Source organism: Somniosus microcephalus, chromosome 3 (assembly GCF_052327205.1).
Source record: "Somniosus microcephalus isolate GS21.2 chromosome 3, FLI_Smic_1.0, whole genome shotgun sequence".
NCBI lineage: Eukaryota > Metazoa > Chordata > Chondrichthyes > Squaliformes > Somniosidae > Somniosus > Somniosus microcephalus.
Genome location: NC_140989.1, coordinates 39790041 through 39811885, shown reverse-complemented (window position 1 = coordinate 39811885; position 21845 = coordinate 39790041). Strand labels below are relative to the sequence as shown.

General features: G+C 42.5%; 1 protein-coding gene across 4 annotated transcripts in view; it reads left to right on the top strand.

Annotated features, from left to right (window-relative positions):
- The window catches only part of prkd3 (protein kinase D3), a 477301-nt gene that overhangs the window by 268989 nt on the left and 186467 nt on the right, over positions 1–21845 (top strand). The gene's annotated exons all lie outside the window — the stretch shown is intronic.

The window sequence follows — 21845 nt, the reverse complement described above, 5'->3', positions numbered from 1 at the left end:
GCTGTAAAGTGCCTAATCGAAAGATGAGGTGCTGTTCCTTGAGCAAGAACAGGCTGAAACGATGGGCCTACCAGGGCAGTCCTGTTTGTGGATCTTGGGAAGGAGGTAGAAGCGGGCTGTGCGGGGTTGGGGGACTAAGAGGTTGGCGGCCATGGAGGGAAGATCTCCAGAGGAGATGAGGTCAGTGACAGTTTTGGAAACAATGGCTTGATGTTTGCTAGTGGGGCCATGGTCCAGGTGGAGGTAGGAGGAGGAGTCGGAGAGTTGGCGTTCAGCCTCGGCACGGTAGAGGTCGGTTCGCCAAACAACAACAGCACCACCCTTATCAGCAGGTTTAATGATAATGTTAGGGTTGGATCGGAGAGAACAAACAGGACTGCCCTGGTAGACCCATCGTTTCAGCCTGTTCTTGCCCCACGGAACTTATCTCTTCCTATCTCGACTCTTTTTTCTCCTCTTGTCCAGTCTCTTCCCACCTACATTCGCGACTCTTCCGACGCTCTCCGTCACTTGAACAGTTTCCAGTTTCCTGGCCCCAACCATCTCCTTTTCACTTCACGTACAATCCCTCTACACCTCCATTCCCCACCAGGATGGCCTGAGGGCGCTCCGCTTCTTCCTTGAACAGAGGCCCAACCAGTCCCCATCCACCACCACCCTCCTCCGCCTGGCTGAACTTGTTCTCGCATTGAACAACTTCTCCTCTGACTTCACTCACTTCCTCCAAATTAAAGGTGTTGCTATGGGAACCCGCATGGGCCCTAGCTATGCCTGCCTGTTCCAATTTCCACCCTTCCCTCACCTTCACATGGTCCATCTCCGACTCTTCTCTTCCCTTCCTTGACTTCTCCGTCTCCATTGCTGGCGATCGGCTTTCTACAAACATCCACTACAAGCCCACTGACTCCCACTGCTACCTGGACTACACTTCCTCCCACCCCGCTTCCTGTAAGGACTCTATTCCATTCTCCCAGTTTCTCCGTCTCTGCCATGTCTGTTCTGACGATGCCACCTTCCATACCAGTGTTTCCGACATGTCTTCCTTTTTCCTCAACCGAGGATTCCCCTCTACTGTGGTTGACACGGCCCTTGACCGTGTCCATTCCATTTCCTGCACTTCTGCTCTCACCCCTTCCCCTCCCTCCCAGAACCATAATAGGGTTCCCCTTGTCCTCACCTTTCACCCCACCAGCCTCCACATTCAACGGATCATCCTCCGCCACCTCCGATATGATCCCACCTTCAAATGCATCTTCCCCTCACCTCCCTTTTCAGCATTCCGAAGGGACCGCTCCCTCCGCGACACCCTGGTCCACTCCTCAATCACCCCTAACAGCCCTTCCCCTTCGCCCGGCACCTTCCCATGCAAGCGCAAGATGCAACACATGCCATTTTATCTCCTCCCTTCCAGGGCCCCAAGCACCCTCACCACGTGAAACAGCGATTTACTTGTACTTCTTGCAATTTAGTATACTGTATTAGCTGCTCACGATGCGGTCTCCTCTACATTGGGGAGACCAAACGCAGATTGGGCGACCGCTTTGCGGAACACCTCCATTCAGTCCGTAAGGGTGACCCTGAGCTTCTGGTCGCCTGTCACTTTAATTCACTGCTTCACTCCCACTCTGATCTCTCTGTCCTCAGCCTATTACTTTGTTCCAATGCAGCTCAACGTAAGCTCGAGGAACAGCACCTCATCTTTCGATTAGGCACTTTACAGCCCTCTGGACTCAACATTGAGTTCAACAATTTCAAACTATAACCCCTGCCCCCATTTTTCATGCTGTATGATTTTTGCCATTCCCATTTGCAACATTTTATCTTTCCTGCCTCTTACAAAAGCACAGATTGTTCCTTCAATTCCTCCGCCACCCCCCCCCCCCCCCAACCCCTGTCTCTGCACCTGCTTAATATCTGTTACATCTCCAGCTTTTCCCAGCTCTGATGAAGGGTCCCAGACCTGAAACGTTAACTCTGTTTCTCTCTCCACGGATGCTGCCTGGCCTGCTGAGTTTTTCCAGCGTTTTCTGTTGTTATTTCAGATTTTCAGCATCCGCAGTATTTTGCTATTGTATATCCTTTCTAAGGTATGGTGCCCAGAACTGAACAGGTGCGGTCTAGCTAGGGCTTTGTGCAGCTCTAGTATAACTTCTTCCCCCTTGTATTCTAGTCCCCTTAGATGTAAAGGCCAGCATTCCATTAGTCTTTTTGATTATTTTCTGTACCTGTCCACGGCATTTTAATGATTTATGCACATGGATCTCCAAGTCTCTTTGGACCTTCACTGTTTCTAGCTTTTCACCATTTGGACTGTTCTATCCTTTTTAGGTCCAAAGTGGATGACCTCACACTTGCCTACATTGGGCAAAACTGTGGCAAATGGATTTCATTCACTTAATCTATTAATATCTCTTTGTATTCGGGAGTAATGCATACCGTCAGTAAATCAGGAAGAAACATGTTAAGCCATCTTGTAACATAATGCTGCACAAGACCATCCCCATGCCCTGTGCAGAAAAGGTTATGAAGCAATGAACTCCCAGTCAGCATCATCAAAATGTTCTTTTCTGATATCTAGTTTGAGAAGCAAAGTCCAAGCAACAGTGAAACCAGAAGGTTGACAGGAAATATTTCATCCCTTGTATCATGTACACCCGCCAGACCCTGATCGGAGGCAATCCCAATTCATGTAGTCTTTGTAAAAAAGGAGTTTGAAGCACTGTGGTATATCAGGAAAGGATTCACTGTTAAACTTGTTTTGTTCTACTCAATCCAGTGTAGTATATTCTTTATTAACTCTGACCTAACTCCTTTGAAGTATAATGCTTGTCGTAAAATTTTTACTTATGTTTGAAACAACTGCTTTGAAATTGCTGGAAATACACCAAATGGTGTTTTCAATTTTCTGGGGGTGGGGCACAGAAATCTGGGTTCAGAAGAAATGGTCCTTCAGTCCATTTGATCACATCCATCCAGAGTACCTACCCTAAGGTTTACCCATTACTTCATATGGCTGTTTTTTTTTAATGAACCCTGTCCCTGGCCTCAACCACCCGTCCTGGCAACCTATTCTAGCTGTTGGTCACCATCTTTGTTAAGAAGTGCTTCATGCTATCTGGCCTAACTTTGCCTTTCACACCCTTGAACCTGTGCCCTGTTGGACTGGTGCCCTAGCGTATTTGAAAGTACTGTTTCAGGTTTACTTTCTCTATCTTGTTGGGTACCTTGTGTGCCTCTGGCTCTTTAAGGTACTCTCTGAGCTAGAACTGTCCTTTCAATACTGTGGAGCCTTAACTTAGTGAGTCATTCTTCATACCTAATACCTTTAATATCAGTGATGAGCCTCATTCCTCTCCTGTCCAATCTCTTTAGGGCCTGGAATGTCCCTTTATATCAGAGCAACTAGAACTATATGCAGTGCACCAGGTGCAACTTGATTAGAGCACTGTAGTGCTTCAGCATGACATCTGGGGCTTGAACTTAACACCCCAGGTCTCTAAACTTCCCTTTGATGATACCTACCCTAAGGGCCTATCTAACTCCCTCTTGACTGAGATGTTTCTTCAATGCCCTCTCCCCACCATGAAAAGTTATTAACTTGAACACCCTTTTTGTCTTTTTTTGCATCTTTGTTTGAACAGTAGATCTAATGACAATGATAGAACTGAATTAATTAACCCAGTAGTGTTTCAGCTGTTAATATTCAGCTCCCTGATGATATCATTACTCACTGTTTAAAAAACAATCTAAAATTAATCAAAATATTCTCAGTCCAGCTAAAAGAATTTTTGCAATTGCCATGGTTTGTGTTAGGCTCCATTTATGTTGTGTGTCTTGGCTCCGTGTGGTATGGCCTTGTGTGCCACACTAATATGAGGTATGTAGTGTAATTCTGCTGATCGTTCAGCAAAGCAAAATTTGGCATTGTTTGCAAAACTATCTGGCAGAAGTTGTCTTGTACTGCTGGCTTACATTACACACTGGTTGCATTATAACATCACCAGAAGAGCTCCCACAGTATGTCACGTGGAAATGCGCATTCTTTTATGCGTAGTCATGTCGACATCCAATGATGCATATTCCTCAATGCTTAACACAGAAGTAAGTCTAAATTCAATAAATGACATTAGTACTGATAATAAAAGTTATTTTTGTACTCGTGGTTATGCAGTAAGGATCGAGGTTTTTATTTGCATCACAAATTGAGAATTACAAACCTAGGAGTACATAATTATGTGTGCGTGGGACTACAGAATGCACAACGCACCCCAGAGCAGTGCGACTAGACTCAACTTAGGTGTCTCCTTGCTTTTCTTTCCCCACACAGCACCCAAAATGGTATTGATGCCAGCAGCGTAGCTCTGGCACTGATTGTTATGTGGTTTTGTAAACCTGTGCTTTACTCAAGTGGATTTTACCATCATAAGGACGACAGTGGTTCAAGGAGAAAGGCCCATCACCACCACCTCATGGCAACCAGGGTTGGGCAATAAATAGGACTTTGCCAGTGTCGCCCAATTCCCAAGAACATTTTTTTTAAACAAGAAAACAATACACATGCTGGAATTACAAAATGTCAATTCTGTTGCAGTGGCTACACGGACAGGTTAACCTATCTTTTCAGTTGCTGATGGAGCTGGTGTGTATTTCAACCACTCTCTATTTTTATATCGGGATGTTTTTATTTTTTTCAAATTCACCGTTTATTTGTGACTGGAAGTTCCAAGTAAAATGTAATGTAATGCAACCTTAATTTAGAGATTTGTATAACTTTTTTTTCTTCTTTCTGGTTTTCTCTCCTTGTCTCCTGAAGGTGTGAACCTAAACAATGAATGTTGCCAAACTATTTGAGAACCTCGCAGCTAAGTTCAATCCTCACCACCATATACAGATGTGCATGTTGCAGCAGGGAGTTTCTGGATAGCTGTTAGAACAGGAACCCTGACTGACTTTCCATCCCACCACCCAGCACAGGGACATGACCCCATCATCACTTTGGCTGAGGAGAGCTAACTTAGCACAGAGCAGGAATTTAACCTGGACCTTTACTCATTGATGTGGTTCAGTACCACACCACACAGTGCATTTCCCTGTTGAGTTATCAAGAGCCCCATGAAGATCCTTTTAAGTGTGTCAAACGCTTTGTGATCGCTGATTTTGGAACAAAATATGATATTGCTGAAGAGGGGAAAAAATAATCCCGATAGGTACAGATGTTAACATTAAGAAAACACCAAATAACTATGAAGTGAGGTTTTGTACTCTGACTTTGCTTTAAAATCATATGTTTGCTAATACTTTCAAAATGGATTTGCACCAGATTTTCTGTAAAATGAATGAAGAAAATGCATTGCTTTCCCTGTGCCAAAACTTTTATGTTTTTAAAAAAAAACTTCCTAGAATGCACTGCTGGATTTGTAATTTGGTATCCAAGATGTTTTCCAGTCCCTTCATTTTAAAATTGATGTATACTGTGTGTCTTAAACCCCAGAGCCCAAACCTGTTCTGAACATGAACCATCTTGGAAACCTGAATAACTTGTAATTTCCCAGTCGGCACATCTGGCTGTATTTACTGGATCTCTAGTAGAAACTGAAAGACACTCTAGTTTCTGTTGGGTGAAAATTATTTTTAAAATTTTAAATTGTATTTCTTGATTCTCTATTGAGGAAAGTGAACTGAAAGGGAGAGAGAGAAGATGGAGTAACACACAATTTGATGGAGTTTAGAAAACGTAATTTTTTTTTAAAGTGTTGCGGGGAGGGGGGTGGGCGGTGGGGGGGCATAATGTTAATAAATTGCTTGTATTAAGATATCTAGTTTCCTATGCCGCAGAATGTACTAGTTTTATTGGCCTGAGCTCTGATTGTGGAGGTAACCAATTTTGTTGTTCATGATGGTTCTTGTAATTCATATCATGAATGTCCCAAGATTGAACTTGGGAGATGCCGTGCTTCAAGTCTCGTGGCTATAACCACTGTGAATATGCAAAGGAAGTTGCCCACGGGAGTCACTTTTTAAGCTATGCAGTGTAGATCTGTTTCACACTTTTCTGGTCGCCTAAATCACATGCATTTGTGGCTTGACTTTTTTTAAATCAAAGGTATTTGACATGGGCTTCGTATGTTTTGGGCCGATTGCATGATTGGACCAGGCGGACTGCTTCCTGATTTGGATGGCACTGATTGCCAAGGGTTAGAATCAAATGAATCCTGAAATCCAGCTTGCCTGAGTTTCAGGAATTCTTTGAGGTAAATCCAAGCTCTCTCGCTGGCCTGATTTTAGGTTTGGCTGAGCTGTGTTTTTTTTTTTAACCAGTGCATGATTATGATAGCAGAGTAGTGCAGTACAGTAGAACTTGTGTAGTCTTCTACAGATGGTGAGACATGGATTGCACTAATAGTTCCACAAAATGAGTCGCTGACCTCACCTGTACTGCTGGGAGAGGTGCAAAGTGACGAGCTGCTTCTACACAAGGAGGATGAAGAATTCAGACAGATAGATGCACCTTGTGGCGAATTTGGCTGGCATTGATGGAAGCCGGGAGCCTCTTGCCTGCTTCCTTGGTTCTTTCCATCAGAGGTCCCAGAGAAGGAAAGACGCAAAAGACTTCAAATTAGTTTGTGCAAAACATTTTGGAGTAGTTTGTGCGCTCATAAATAAGTCAACATAAATGTTTCACTTCTGATTATAATTTATTTTCTGGACTGAGAAATTTTGATATTTTATTTGACCTATTCAGTCAGATGACTAGAATGCTTGAATCAAACATCTGAACATGCGTTTGCTGATCCATCTTAAGTAGCTAGCCAGAAACTGATTGCCGCAGTACAAAAAGGATATTGTAGATATTGAAAGGATATATGAGAAAGCAACCAGATTGATTGATTGAGGGGAATGGAGGGATTGGTTTACGAGGAGCAATTATGAAAGTTGGGCATGATCTCACTGGAAAAGAGGGTGGGAGGTGATATGATGGCTGTTTTTAGGATTCTAAAGGGACTAGACAATGTCAGCCATGACTAACCACATGCGCCCCTGGAATACGTGGGCCTTTACGCAGGCCTACGCGTAGAGACCCAGGAGCGCGAGTCTTGATGACCATCAGGTAGGTGTGTAGATTTATTACGGTTCGGAGGCATCCACCCGCAGGAAGCCTCCGATCGCAAATTCAGGCCCAATATTTCAGTGAGAGAGTGGTCAATCTATGGAACAGCCTCCCTAGGGCGATGGTGGAAGCAGTTAGTATTGATTCATTCAAATGTAAATTAGATAGATTTCTGTCAGAATGTAGCCGAGTAATTTGAGACATGAAATGTTTTATGTGTTTCATGCAAAGGAGGAACAGGTGACTTTGGACCAATGATCCCCAAAGCGCTCCACCACTGGGGTTTTCCTCACGTCATGTCTGAGTCTGTTGTAGACTAATTGATAGAGACTGATTGGTATGATTAGTCAACAACTCCATTATCATTATATTGTGCGACTACCGGGATGGTGGAAGGTGAACTAGTTGGACCGTGGTCTTTTGTCTACCAATTCCTTTGTTTTTAAATGTCCAGGTGCAGTGCAAGAATATTTACTTACAAACCAAGCTGCATTCACATACTAAATATTTTCCCCACAACACATTATTTTTTGGAAGTGATTAGTGTACAGTTGCATTTGTGTAACCCAGTAGTTATTGCAGAACTTTTTTTATAAAAAATGTACAACTTCAATACCAAACAGAGGGATAATAATGTGGTACCAATTTTGTATATTTTTTATTTTTGTTTTCATCTGAACCAATAAGTTTTTAATACCTCCTAGAGATCTGAATAAAATAGTTTGTACAATTTTGGTAAAAGTTGTAAAAGATATACAACTCTATTTAATCTATATATTTTTGGTACTGTTGAATTTCATGCCCGTGTTAATTTGTGGGTAGCAGTTCCATTGCAAAAAAAAAAGGAATTTGAAAAACTTTGTCAAACCCATATTGGAAGCAAAACTCCACCAACTTCAAGAATGGACTGAGAAACTAAATGTTCAAGTAATGAAACACAGTAAAGGGATACTCATAGGATAAAGTTTACTGTGCAGGAGCAACAGAATAATACACAATTCAACACGTGTTTAATGAAAGTAGGTGTAGTTAGATATACGAGTCCCTTTAGAGTTGGGGGAAGTGGACAGAATTCTTGGGCAATTTGTCAATATATCTTGTGACGCGCTACTATCAGCAGGATTACCCTCTTAACCAAGCGGGAGGCTTGGAAAATTATCAGCGCTAAGTGAGAATTTAGACACCAAAGAAGACGGAATCAGACTCTTTTTATGTAAAAGAAAAATACTTTACACAGGGTGGTGAACATATGGAGCTGATTGCCCAAATTGGTTGTCACATTTCCTACATTTCAACAGTGACTACACTTGCGTACTTCATTGGCTGTAATGTGCTTTGAGATGTTCTGAAATTGTGTAAGACGGCTTATAAATGCAAGTTCTTTCTTTTCTCCTATCTTATTGTCTCATTCTTAATTAACAACTTATAATGCTTGTTAGAATATGAGACGACTTCTTTTCAGCCATTTCAGTGTCATGGTCACATGTAGATTCATTGTACGGCTGTTGCTTTTATTGCCAATCTAATAGAGATTTTATCAGAAATTCAGTCAGCAGATCTTCATGCTTCTTTTCATTTAAGTGCTCTCAAAAGATCACTTGTCCAATTCTTGGTGACTGGTTCAGAGTGTCATTTACAGAAGCTTGGGAACAGGTCACCTGTTTACTCAGACTGCATAGAATCTTACAACACGGAAGGAGGCCATTCAGCCCATCATGCCTGTGCCAGCTCTTTGAAAGAGCTTTCAAATCAGTCCCACTCCCCTGCTCTTTCAAAGAGCCTGGCAATTTTTTTCTTTAAGTATATATCCAATTCCCTTTTGAAAGTTACCATTGAATCTGCATCCACCACCCTTTCAGGAAGTGCATTCCAGATCTTAATAACTCGTGCATATCTTTGGATGGTGCAACAGAAGCTATGTTTTGCATTGAAGGGAATGAATGAGAATGTAAATAATATCCAACTGAGCAGAACAGATGTTTGCAGTGATGTTTTTCAACACCACAAGCTCCGTTACCTCGTGCAGCTGCTCTGCGGTTTGCTAGGGTGGTATGCCAGGTGTTGAACAGGGAGTTGGTACTGAAACGGCAATGCCTTGTTTGCCGCCTTCTAGCTCAACAGTTTCCTGTATCAGACCACAGTTCAGGGCTTTTCAACCCACTTCCTTATGTTGCAGTTGATTCTGGTTTATTTTGTATAAAGTTTATTTGAATATGGAAGCCATGCGAAGCAGAGATAATCAGTTGTGTCCAGTAAAGAGTTTTAAATAGACTTTTTTTTCCAAATTCAATTTTGCAAATTATCTAATTTATATTTGCTTATGCTACTTGGGATTTAGCACAATGTTTTATTTGCTGTAGCTCTTGGAAAAAGTAGTTTAATTTTTATTTTTGAGCCTTTTCTCCATCCTTTGATTTCCACCACAAGGTTTGTCCCTTACTGTGATTTTCAGCCCCAGCTCACCGTCTAGGTGAATTAATAGCCAATTGCTCTAGTATATCTCCCATCTTTAAGTCAAAGGATTCGAGGAAAATATTCAGACACCCCATCTGGCCTATCTGTTTTTATGGGTTTTTTTGGTGGGGGAAGTGAAGGTTTGCTTTTGGTAAATTTTGCACTTACTGAAATGGGGGAATGTCACAGTTGAGAATTATGGAACATTTGTCCACCTTTTGCACCTAGTTCAGCATCAAGCATTCCTCTGCCACTCACAACATAGTGAATGAAGGGCAAGTTGTTTGCACTGTTGCAGCGATGTACCTTGTCCCCATCTTTGGTAAGACAGTGATTGTATAATATATTACTTTATATTTTCACTTCTCACATCCTTGTGGCCTCTTTCAGGGAGCATTTGCATTATAACTGTAGTTGTTTCTTTCAAGCTGAATCTCAACTTGAATCAGAGACGAGGCCCAACCTGACTGGAGGAATTCAGTGCAACTCCTTGGAAAACAGAGTGTCCCACTACTTCACTTCAGGCCTTTACATCTGGCTTAAACTATGCAAGTTTAGCATCGGTGTGGAGCTAAAATTGCTTTGCACTGATGCTAAACTTGTAGTGCATTTGAAATGCGACAGCCAGTTTTGTGTCTATTACTCTTGAGTAGTTTTGTGCTCAAACTATTTAGCATTCATGATTAAGTTTGTGCAATACCTGGTGAACAACCTGGTTTTCCTTTTTCCTCTTTGATTGCCAGTACATACTGTGGACTTGTGTGCCCTAGGAATTGGTTCGGACTCACCGAACTAATTTTATTTGGACAGAGGAGAGTTGCATCAGAATTTGAACTCGCATACCAGAGATGAAGGCATGTGTGTGCCTATCTCGAGTTGTATTTCTGTATCCTTCTTCCATATTTTCTTCCCATAAGGGATACATTGATGTGCAGCATGTACAGGAAACTTTCTGGTATCCGGCACGGACGGGACCGACGTGGTGCCGGGTCATCAAAAATTCCGGCTAACCGAACGCTATAGTAAAAGATACGGAGCTGAGCGCTCCGCATAAAGCAACAAACCCTGTTGCTTTCAGAACAATCGGCACAAGTTGCAAGCGTCTCTGTAGCTTAGCAACAGCTGCAGCTACACCCTTGCACAGCAACAAATGGAGTAAAAAAAAGTAATAAGTTACCTGAACCTACTCCTGAATTTTGCCGGTTAACCGACATTTCCGGTTATTTAGGGGCCGGTTAATCGAAAATTTCCTGTACTACATAGGAGCAGGAGTAGGCCATTCAGCCTCCCGAGCCTATTCCGCCATTCAATTAGGTCACGGTTAATCTGCATACTAGAGGTGCACAGCAAATTATTTGGTGAAAGTAGAGCATAGACCATTAGTCCAGATTCCCTCGTTATGGCGAACTAGGCCACTTGTCTCTTACTCGGGGAACTGTGTTATGCACTTGACTGGTTGCCAAGTTCTGTCTGTTTCACAACAATGACCATATATTAAAGGTGACTTTACCCACTTGAGTATTGAAAATATCCAAACAATAAAACGATGTAGATAGTTTCACTTCCACTTAGCACTTCAAGGTGTCCTTCTAAATCCTCATAAAATGGTTCAGAGGTTGAAGCACATTATTTGGCGGTTTCTTTGTTGGCCTTCCTCTCATTAGTGAATTAAAGCAACATGAGAGATGACATATGTTGCATTGCAGAGCTGAATTGACTCTGGTGTAAACATAAGCATGTTTGTGGCCATTGATCATACCTTTACACAAGAAACAATGTTTTGCCTGGGAAATCAGTACTGCATTATTACAGTTAGAAACAGAAGTTAATAGGAATCTTATATTTTGTTCGTGAACCGATTTTGTCCATTAAAACATTCACTAAATTGTGAGTTTGATCTTAGCAATGCCCTTTTTGACATATAGGATGATGTGCTGTAATATATAATTTTTTGTAAAATCTACAAGGTGCCTTAAAGATTAAATATTCTGAATATCCAAACCCAGACAATTTTAGCTTTCATTATAGAATTTACAAAACTGAAGAATAGCTCCTATCTGGTTGGGTAGATGAGGGAGAGGCAGTGGGCACAAGAGAGAACGAGACCCTCATAGTAAATGGAAAGATTATTTTGTACTCGAGTAAAAATTCAAAAGGTAATAGTTTTGTCAGCAAATACTGGCTTCTTTCCAGATCATAAAAATATGCCTGTTGTATGTTAGTTCGAGTGTTTTCATTCAGCTTTAGAAGAAATACAGTGGATTACAGGTGACCTTTTAATTTAAACTGATTAATATCCTGTGGCATTTCACACGGGGAGTTGAGATCAAGTGTAATCTTCAGATGAAGTGGGGGATAAAACACAGAGTATTTGGACCAGAAAACACTGACATGATTCCGTCCCCATTTTAAAATCAGACATTTGCCCTTATTTCTGTTTTCCCATTATAAATTTCTGTGTCCACATTTGTACTGGAAACTGCCTATATAAAGTTGTCACTCTGTAGTTTTTCCCTCCCTAGTGGTTCACTGCATTTAAACATCTCATGAATTACTTTTAAAGCACAGTGATTGCTATGTAGGACAGTGCGGCGGCCATCTTGCACCGGCAGCACCCCACAAGCGCACTCCATCCGTACACAACGCACGCTTTACCATATTGTGGACTTTATTCCACTTTAATCATCAGAGGGAAAGTTCTGCAAAACTTGCTGCCTGACCCCAAATGGTGATCAAGGAAACTGCAGAGTATCTATCCACCTCCACTTCGGCTTCGCCTTTCGACGCTTTCCTCAGATAAGTATGAATTTGTCACAGCAGCCCAAGAATAATCGTGCTCTTTTGGAGTACTTGTTTATTTCTAGCCAATTTTATTAGGGCAGTGTGTAGTTCAGATGTGGGCGACCACCCCGTGTGCTAGATCCCCGCGTTTACACTGCCCACATCTGAACTACACAATTGGCTCTGTTATCCCGAAAGCGGAAACTTGAGTCTACAAAGAAAGAACTTGCATTTATGTAACACCTTTCACAACCTCAGGCCATCCTAAAGCACTTTACAGCTAGTGAAGTACTTTTTGAAGTGTAGTTACTGTTGTAATGTAGGATGCGCAGCAGCCAATTTGTGCACAGCAAGCTCCCACAAACAGCAATGTGGTAATGACCAGATAATCTGTTTTAGTGATGTTGATTGAGGGATAAATATTGGCCTGGACACCCTGCTCTCCTTCAAAATAGTGCCATGGGATCTTTTATGGCCACCTGAGAGAGCAGATGGAACCTCGGTTTAATGTCTCATCCGAACGACGGCACCTCAGACAGTGCAGCACTCCCTCAGCACTGCACTGGAGTGTCGGCCTAGATTTTTGTGCTCAAGTCTCTGGAGTGGGACCCTGCCGTAGGGATAAGAGAGCTGGTTTTAGCAGTGCAAGTGTGGGGATCATGGACGCTGGTCTCCCGCAATCCAAACTGAACAAGTCCTAAAGTCAGAGCATATTTGGTTGCACTTTTTTCAGACTTGTAAGAGAAAGAAAATTTCTAATGTAAGTTCTATTTGTGAACGCCTCTAACATTTACTTAAGGAAAAATGTTGCATAGAGGACAGCAGGGAAGCAAATATTTAGAAACATAGAAACCTAGAAAAATAGGAGCAGGAGTAGGCCATTCGGCCTTTCGAGCCTGCTCCACAATTCAATATGATCATGGCTGATCCTCTGTCTTAATACCATATTCCCGCACTCTCCCCATACCCCTTGATGCTTTTTGTGTCTAGATTTCCGAAATAATACTCAGTTATTTTTGAAGTAAACTTCCTTTTGAGTGTGCAGCTGGAACACTGTAATCCAGTGGTTTCCAGCACTGAGTACCTGAAAACTCCACTCGGGTACGATCATGATTCTTGTAGAAATGCTCAAGCTGCAGTATTAATGGTGCGAATTCTTCAAAGTAATACCTGGAGTTCGGGGAAAGGGGCAACTTTAATTGAGCAAAAGTCTATGAATCCTTTAATAATAAGCTATTGGTTACTACAAAAATACGATCCGTTGCAATCATATTTTTGTTTTTCTCCTTTCTGCTATTTTTCTTACATGGAATTTGTATGAAAGAAGACTGACATTCAACATAAAGGGAAATGTCAAGGGCTTTCGGAAGCACAAAAGTAAAAGCATAAAGATGGGTGAGACCACTTAGAGACAAAAGGGGTCATTTTACATTGAGAGTGAGGGATTGGCAAAGATGCGTAATAAGTATCTTGGCTCAGTTTTTACAGAGGCAGTTGTTAGGGGCACTGTAGGAGTATGTGAGAAGGTTATGGGAAAACCAGTACTGGCGATAGATATTCAAAAGGAAATTAAAAAAAAAAAAAAAAAGTTAATGGGACTAAAATTACATAAGTTACCAGGCCCAAATAGTATGCGTCCCAGAATACTGAAGGAGGTTGGGGAGGAGATTGCGAAGATACAAATTATAATTTTCAACAAAAAATCTTTGGAAATGGGAATTGTGCCAAAGGACTAGAAGTTGGCAAATTTTGCAGCCCTATTCAAGAAAGAAGGGGCTTTCTGTGCAGGTTTTTTGTAAACTTATGCTCCACATAAATGGAAAAAAAAAAAATAAACCCCTCAATGTTGCAACCGCTTCCTCCGAACTTTTCATGGACAAAATCTTAAAATGCTTCCATTTCCGTCCTCGTATTGCTTTTTAAATTACTTGGCCCTGTGCCTGTTTGCATCAGCCACAAAATTTTCAGGCGTACTTGCTGGGCAGTTGGACAATTAGCCCAACTCTGCGCCAGTAATTAGGACTTCCCTCTCGGTGTGGATCATCTGTCAAGTCGGAATGTGACGGATTGCAAGTTCGGGATTTGGCACATGCGCAAGCGAATGCGGAAATCCCGAACTTGCTGTCCATTTCAAAGGCGGTATGACGATGTAAATTCTGGCCCACATATAGTATGGATTTTGCAGAAGGAATTTGATGAGCCAAAATTGTTACGAAATTAAGATACATACATGGTATTAAAAGGAATGTAGCTGTATGGATAGAGAGCTGGCCGGGGACAGAAATTAAGAGTAGCGGTGAATGAATGAATGAATGGTTTCTGGATGGGGGATGTGGGTGGTAGTGTGCCTTGGATCTGTGCTGGGATTTGTTTTGTATTCCATTTCTTTGAATTATTTGGACTTTGAGGAATGATGGTGAACTTGGCTGATTAAGGAAAAATTAGAGGGCATGTAAAACTCAGAGAAGGTCCTAAATAGTTTGCAGAGAGACCAGATACAGTCTGGTTACAGTTCAAAAGAACAGTGAAAGGAAGTTTACCCCCAAGTTGTAACAGGCTGGAGGAACAGAGATATCTCGGAGTGGGGATCTATTGTCCTAAAAGAGGAATGCAAGTAGAAAAGATCATAAAAAGGCATATATGGTTTTGATATGAAGCAGTATCGAAATATAAAAGCATGGATGCAATGTTGCATTTGTACAAGATGTTGGTTAGGCTACAAGTGGAATATTGCATGCAGTTCTCGGAGGAATTTTATAGCCATGGAATGTATGCAGCAAAGAGTCACTAGAATGATGCTATGAATGGTTATAGTTATAAAGCTAGACTTCGGAAATTGGGGTTTTATTGATTTGGAACAAAGAAATTAAGACAAAATCTAATTTTCAAGATTTTGAAAGGGTTAATAATGCAAGATTGTTTCCACTTGTTGATGAATCAACAAAAAGGAGGCATGAACTCAAGGTCATCACTAGAAGGCCAAAGGAGAATGCCAAAAAATCTTGAACAGAGTTCTTAGAATTTGGAATACTTTACCACCTGGCTATTAAGCAAAAATGTAACATCAGTTGAAGAGCTCACACCAGCACAAATGTGATGAGCAGGATGGCCTCTTTCTGTGCTGTAATTTTTATGATTCTTATTTTAAATTCAAACTTGTGATGCTAGCATCACTGCCCAACCCTAGTGGCCCATGAGAAGGTGGTGGGCTGCCTTCTTAAACCGCTGCAGTTTGTGTGGTGTAGGTGCTCCCACAGTGCTGTTAGGTAGGGAGTTCCAGGATTTTGACCCAGCGATGATGAAGGATCGGCGATTATATTTCCAAGATAGGATGATCTGTGACTATGACTGCTTGGTGATGTAGAGTTCCCTGGGACCTAGATGCCTTCCTGCCATGTCCGAAAGACCATTCTTTATATGTGAGCCTGGACAGTGAACAGGCTTTTTGCTTGGTGTCACAACCAACGTTCCCTGTACTTTTCTTTTTGGGTGCACGGGCCCTTTAACTGGCTGCATGACCCGTTCAATTTTTCACGCATCCATGGTTATTTCCTTTGTACAGCCAGTGAGCGGCCAACGAGGGACCTCCAGACCTACGCTGCTTAACGTTGGTCACAACTGAGCATGATTTTTGACTTCACCTGATATCCAGCAGGGTTCACCAGCTATTGATCAGGGGTAGGAACTGCGACACATTTTCCCCTCCTGAGCCCAATTGTTGCACTCGATTGAGATCAGCTAACTCCCACCAACCAACAGTTAAACCCAGCACCTTCCCAGTATGTATGGCTCAGCAATTTGCTGGTTTTATGGTTTAAAGAAAAAAAATCTCCTGCAAAGACCATACACAGGGAATCGAGCATTCTGCTACTCTGCATGTGCCTAGAGAAGGAGAATCTAAGTGCGGATTTAATCAAGTGTAAAGGAACTCAATGAGATGGGGGTAGTTCCAAGTGGAGAAAGTCTAGGTAGAGCATTTCCTACTCCTGATCAACTGAACCTGTCAAAATCAGGCTCAGTTGTGATGCTCGCCTGGTCAAAAATCCTGCTGCTGTTCAGTGTCTAGGCTCACATATAAAGAATGGTCTCTTGGACATGGCAGGAAGGCATCTAGGTCCCATGGATCTCTACATCACAGATCATCCTGTCTTGGACATATAATCGCCATTCCTTCATCACCGCTGGGTTAAAATCCTGGCACTCCCGACCTAACAGCACTGTGAGAGCACCTTCACCACACAGACTGCAGCGGTGAGAAAGAGGCATTGGCAGCTGCTAGTCCTTTTTACGTCTGGTACATTCAGCTCTGAATTATTTTTAAAGCACTTTTACATTGGCACTTGTTCTGTTTGGATCAAGGGAAGGTTGAGAGATGCACGCAATAAAAGTAGGTCTACAGTTCTGCTGTCGAGATAAGGGAGCTAGTTTTATTATCAGTGTAAATGTGAGGTATCGGTGTGTGTGATCTAAACTGGACAAGCATCAATGTGAAAGCACCTTTAGCACTGTCCTAGACTAACTTGAGGAATCTTTTGCAACATTTCTACTGACGTGGCCAATCAATTGTAAGTAATTTTTGAGAGAGTCTACTGTAAAAATAATTCTGAATATAAAGGCCACCCATTTTCACTTTGTAAGGAGCAAAGGGTCATCCGTACTGATTGTACAGTATGAACAGTCAACTGGTACAAAGTTGGAAAAATGTTAATTCTCCAGCACACTTAATTTCTCAACCTAATTAGGATCAGGAAAACAGTTCACTTCTCAACCTCGCAATTGCCACTTCCCAGGAGACCACCAATTTCTGATGATTACAAGGAGCTACTGATTAAAAGTAGTCATTTTTACATTTTGTGTTGCATTAAGATCGAACAAAAATCTGTTGTTTAATGCAGATGTGGCCAATCTTTCAAAGTTCACGACAAAATAAATTGTATCCTGAGAAGAGCCCAAGTTTTAAGAGTGATGTATGTGTACGCTCACAGATATCATAGGACATACAATTAATACACGTATATCACGCAAGAAATTTGCATAGCAATGTGACCGTTGACGTGCATTGTAAACTTTCTTCAATCTGGATTGTACAGTCTCCTCCTCGTAGGGTTGTCAACTCTGATTGGAGACCTTCCTGGAGATTTGACCATGTGACGTCAACAAATATTTTACCAACTAAGTGATGACTTGTTAGCAGGGACGGTTATATAATCTATATTTCTAGCCAAACTGGAGCAAAATAGTCTGCAGAGTTCAGTGGCTGTGTATACAGATTAGCATTCTGATTCTTGCTTTCATATTTAAAGTTTCTTTACCCTGGTAGATGCCACTTGCTATTAGATACAGCTGGTGCCTTGAAGCAGTTCAGTATTCCAATGTAAATGTAAAAAATGTGTCCTGTTTAATTGCATTTGCTATACTTAGAGGCTATTATATAATAATTTTTCCCTCTTATAATTGCTCATGGGTTGTGAGCGATGCTAGCAAGACCACATTTATTTGCCTATCTCTAGTTGCTCCAAGAAGGTGATGATGGGCCGCCGCCTTGAACCGCTGCAGTCCTTGTGGTGATAGTGCGCCCACAAATGACGTTAGATCGGGAATTTCAGGTATTGGACACTGCGGCAATCAAGGAACAGTGATTATATGTCCAAGTCAGAATGGTGCGTGACTTGGAGAGAAATCTGGAGTTGATGGAGGACATTGCTGCTCTTTTGGTGGTAGAGGTTGCAGGGCTAGGAGGTGTTGTTGAAGTAAGCTTGATGAGTTGCTGCAGTGCATCTGTAGATGGTATATCCTGCAGTCACAGTGTGCCAGTGGTGGAGGGGATGGATATCTAGTCCAGTGACAGAGACATTGATCAAGCAAACTGCTTTGTCTTGGATGGTGGTTATGTGGCTGCACCCATCCAGGTGAGTTGCGAGTACTCTATCACATGCCTTACTTGTGCTTTGTAGATGTTGGCGCGGCTTTGAGGGATGAGGAGTTAATCGACTCATCGCAGAGTATCCATCGTCCCTGCTGTTGTAGTTACAATGTTGATATGGTTGATCCAGTTAAGCATCTAGTTGGTGGTGATTCCCCAAGATGCTAGTGGGAGAGAACTTAGCAATAGTGGTACCCTTGAAAGTCCAGGGGAGGTCATTGGGCTTTCTCTTGTTGGCACAGTCATTATCTAGCATTTATGTGGCCTGAATGTTACCTGTCAATTATCAGCCTAAGCCTGCATGTTATTAGGTCCTGCTGTAGCTAGTATGAGCTGGGTTGGTTTAGCATTGTAGGATTTAACAGTCTCATGGAATAGCTCAAAATTGGGAACTCTCTTTTATTTCCCCCTCCTTTTATTTCCTCAATTTTCTCGCTTATGTTTTAAAGGCATTAGGGTAGATCTTGATTGTGCGATTAATGTAAAACTAGTGTGAAATCAATGGAAATAAAAATCTGGAGAGGTACCGGCTTAGTTTCAATCGTTTTATGCTGTCGCACAAAGTCAAGATCTACCCCATTGACTCCTTGCTGACGTACAGTTTCATGAGTGCCATTTGCCGCCTTGTACCTTTCACAAATGGCCATTCTTCATACATTAACCAACACACTGAGTGCCAACAGGTGACTTGATCACTTGAAGCAAAGCAGTCACACAGATCCTCTCTTTACCTGATGTGCAAAAGCAAATGCACTTCTAATAGGGATCGCTAAATAGTGATGAGAAACATGTACCTTGGTCTAATTTTCCCTCCCTAGCCCTGGGGCACTGAGACAGTTTCTGCTCTCTCTACCCTTACTGAGATCAGTGGACGAGCACAAATTGGGCATCGTTCCTGGGACCTTTCTGCTGCACATGTCACAGCTACTTACTGCCTTAACCGTCAGGGGGTACCGCCATTGGGATTTTTATTCCCAAGATAGCAGGCAAAGCTTCTGACCTGAGGAACACCTGGCAATGAGGTACATCAGTTGATTGAGGAGGAGGAGGAGGAGGAGGGTGGTGGAACCATGGAGTGTCAGCTGGCAAAACCTAAGAATAATGACGACAATTTTTGGTACCTAAAACATGTCGAGCTATAAAGTTATAGGGTAAATGGTTATGTCCAAGATTATTTTAAATGTCTAGTTACACCATAGACATCACCAGCAATAGATTTGTAAACTTTAATCTGGTTTATGTGCAGACTTCAGAAGATGAACGTGCTTGATGCTCTTCTTTACGTAGGAATAAAAAGCAATGCCAATTTTGCCATTCTTGGCTGTCTGAGGAATGAGGAACTCTGCAGGAGTCCCGAAATGTCTTTTGAGTCTCTGGTGTATATGAGAGAAAGGTAGGAGTAGTCTTCGGCACCACAGCTGAGCTTTGGGAGGGAAGTTAACAGTGCAAGTGCAGCAGTAGGAGTGAATATAAATAGGGCTGTGTTGGCAGAAGCGGTTCCTTGATCTGATTTTTGGGTCAGCTGGCTGTTTTATTTTTATGGCTGATTTTAACTTGAGATTTTTTTGTGTGCACGCCAGAAGTCGCTGGACTGAACCTCGCAGGATTTCTTTTCACCTTGTTTTGATGAAAAAAAATCAAATGACTGGTGTATGCCATAATTAATTAAAAGAATATAATTTAACTGGTCGTCTCCTGTGGCATTGTTCGAGGCCGTTTGGGGTGTGGAATGCAGTGTTCTATTTGTTACTTGTACGGAGCTGATGCCACTGCTTTGGTTTTCAGCGAGGCCTTGACGCTGTCTCTGGAAGACTCGCTTTATCGTTGGGGCAGGTGTGGGGACTGGAACACTCAGTGGGAGGGTGGGGGGTGCTTCAGGACTGCAAGGCTGAATTCAAACAGGTTCCACCACTTCGGGCTCTTGCATTGTTCCACGGAAGCTCAGCATAAGCTCGAGGAACAGCACCTCATTTTCCGATTAGGCACTTTACAGCCTTCCGGACTCAATATCGAGTTCAACAATTTCAGACCATAACCTCGGCCCCTATTACATTTTTACTTATATTTTTTATCCACACCTTTGTTTTGGCCCTCCCCCCCACCCCCCCTTTTTTTCTCTCTCCCACATGGCAGCTGTCTCCCATTCTTCCAGCGCATTTCACACCTAATCTAGAGCCATCTTTTGTCTCCGCTAGTCCTATCACCATCTCGTCTCGTTTGAATACCTCTTAATGTCTCTTCACTTCTCTTTTGTTCTCTCCCAGCCCCCAAACTGGTCTTTTAATCTGTTTCATTTCCTGTGCTTCTTCAGTCTTGACAAAGGGTTTTGACCTGAAACATTGACTCTGTTTCTCTCTCCACGGATGTTGCCGGGCCTGCTGAGTTTTTCCAGCATTTTCTGTTGTTGTTTCAGGTTCCACCACTTTATGCTTTTGAGATGGCAATCATTTGGAGGGCAATGGTTGCATTTCACTGCCAATGTTGTTTCTTTGCCCCTTTTGGACGCACCTGGTATGCAGGGGTATCTTGAGGTTTACGAAGTCCTGAAAAGCTTCTCTCTGGTCCTCCCATATCTATATTATTCACTCCTTTTCTCTCTCCTAATCTCAGCCAATGCCACTGTTTTTGTTACTCCTTATACTGCATTTTATTTTGTCATTATTTTTCTGTCTCTCTGTTACTCTCTCGTATCTCTGTTGATTTGTACCTATGTTTCTGTTCGTTACTCTCTCTAATACTGTCTTGTCTGTGTTTCTGGCTTTTGCTATTCTTCTGTCTTTCTGCTCCCTTTTATCTCTTGTTACTCTTGCACTGCTTCTGGTGGTTTCTCCCAACACTGTCCTTTTCCTTCAGTAATCTGCAATTGCCGCCTTTATACCCAACAGTCTCTCTCGAGCCAGGACCAGAACTGCTGCACTGTGGAGAGCTGAGGAGGCGAGTCATGCTGGAGGCCGGGGGAAGGGAGGGATTCAGTGGATATACAGGTAGAGTGTCCCGAATCCGGCAACCTCGGGATCGAGGCCGAGCCGGTTTTCGTATTTTTCCGGACTTCGGAACGTGTTTCTAATGTCCGAAGTCCGGAAATATCACAACTTGGGCTCGGGCATTTCCGGACTTCGGACATCAGAAACACGTTCCGCATCCAGAAATGCCTGGGCCCAGGTTGCGGTTTGACAGGGTGTCCGGATTCCGGACGACCCTGCCACCAATTGTCCCGGATTCCGGAACTCCGGATTCTGGACGCTCAGCCTGTATTACCATGCTCCGGTCTTTGCTTTGCTTTGCATGTGCTCTCTTTCTTTGCTGGACCCTGTAAGTGTGGGCTGCTGAGATGCTGCCTGTTACCAAGTGAAGGTAAACTATAGATAAGCTTGTACTGTACATTGAGGAGAGAGACTGAGCGATTGGAAGACAGGATGGGGAAATGTATGGGAACTTTTTGGCTGACTTATTGAAACTTTTAAATGAATTATGCAATAGGTTTTCAAAATATACAGGCAACTGAAAAAGGGTTGAATTCCACTCTTTCTCCCCCCCCCACCCCCAGAGCTGATTAATCCATGCTAATTACATGATGTC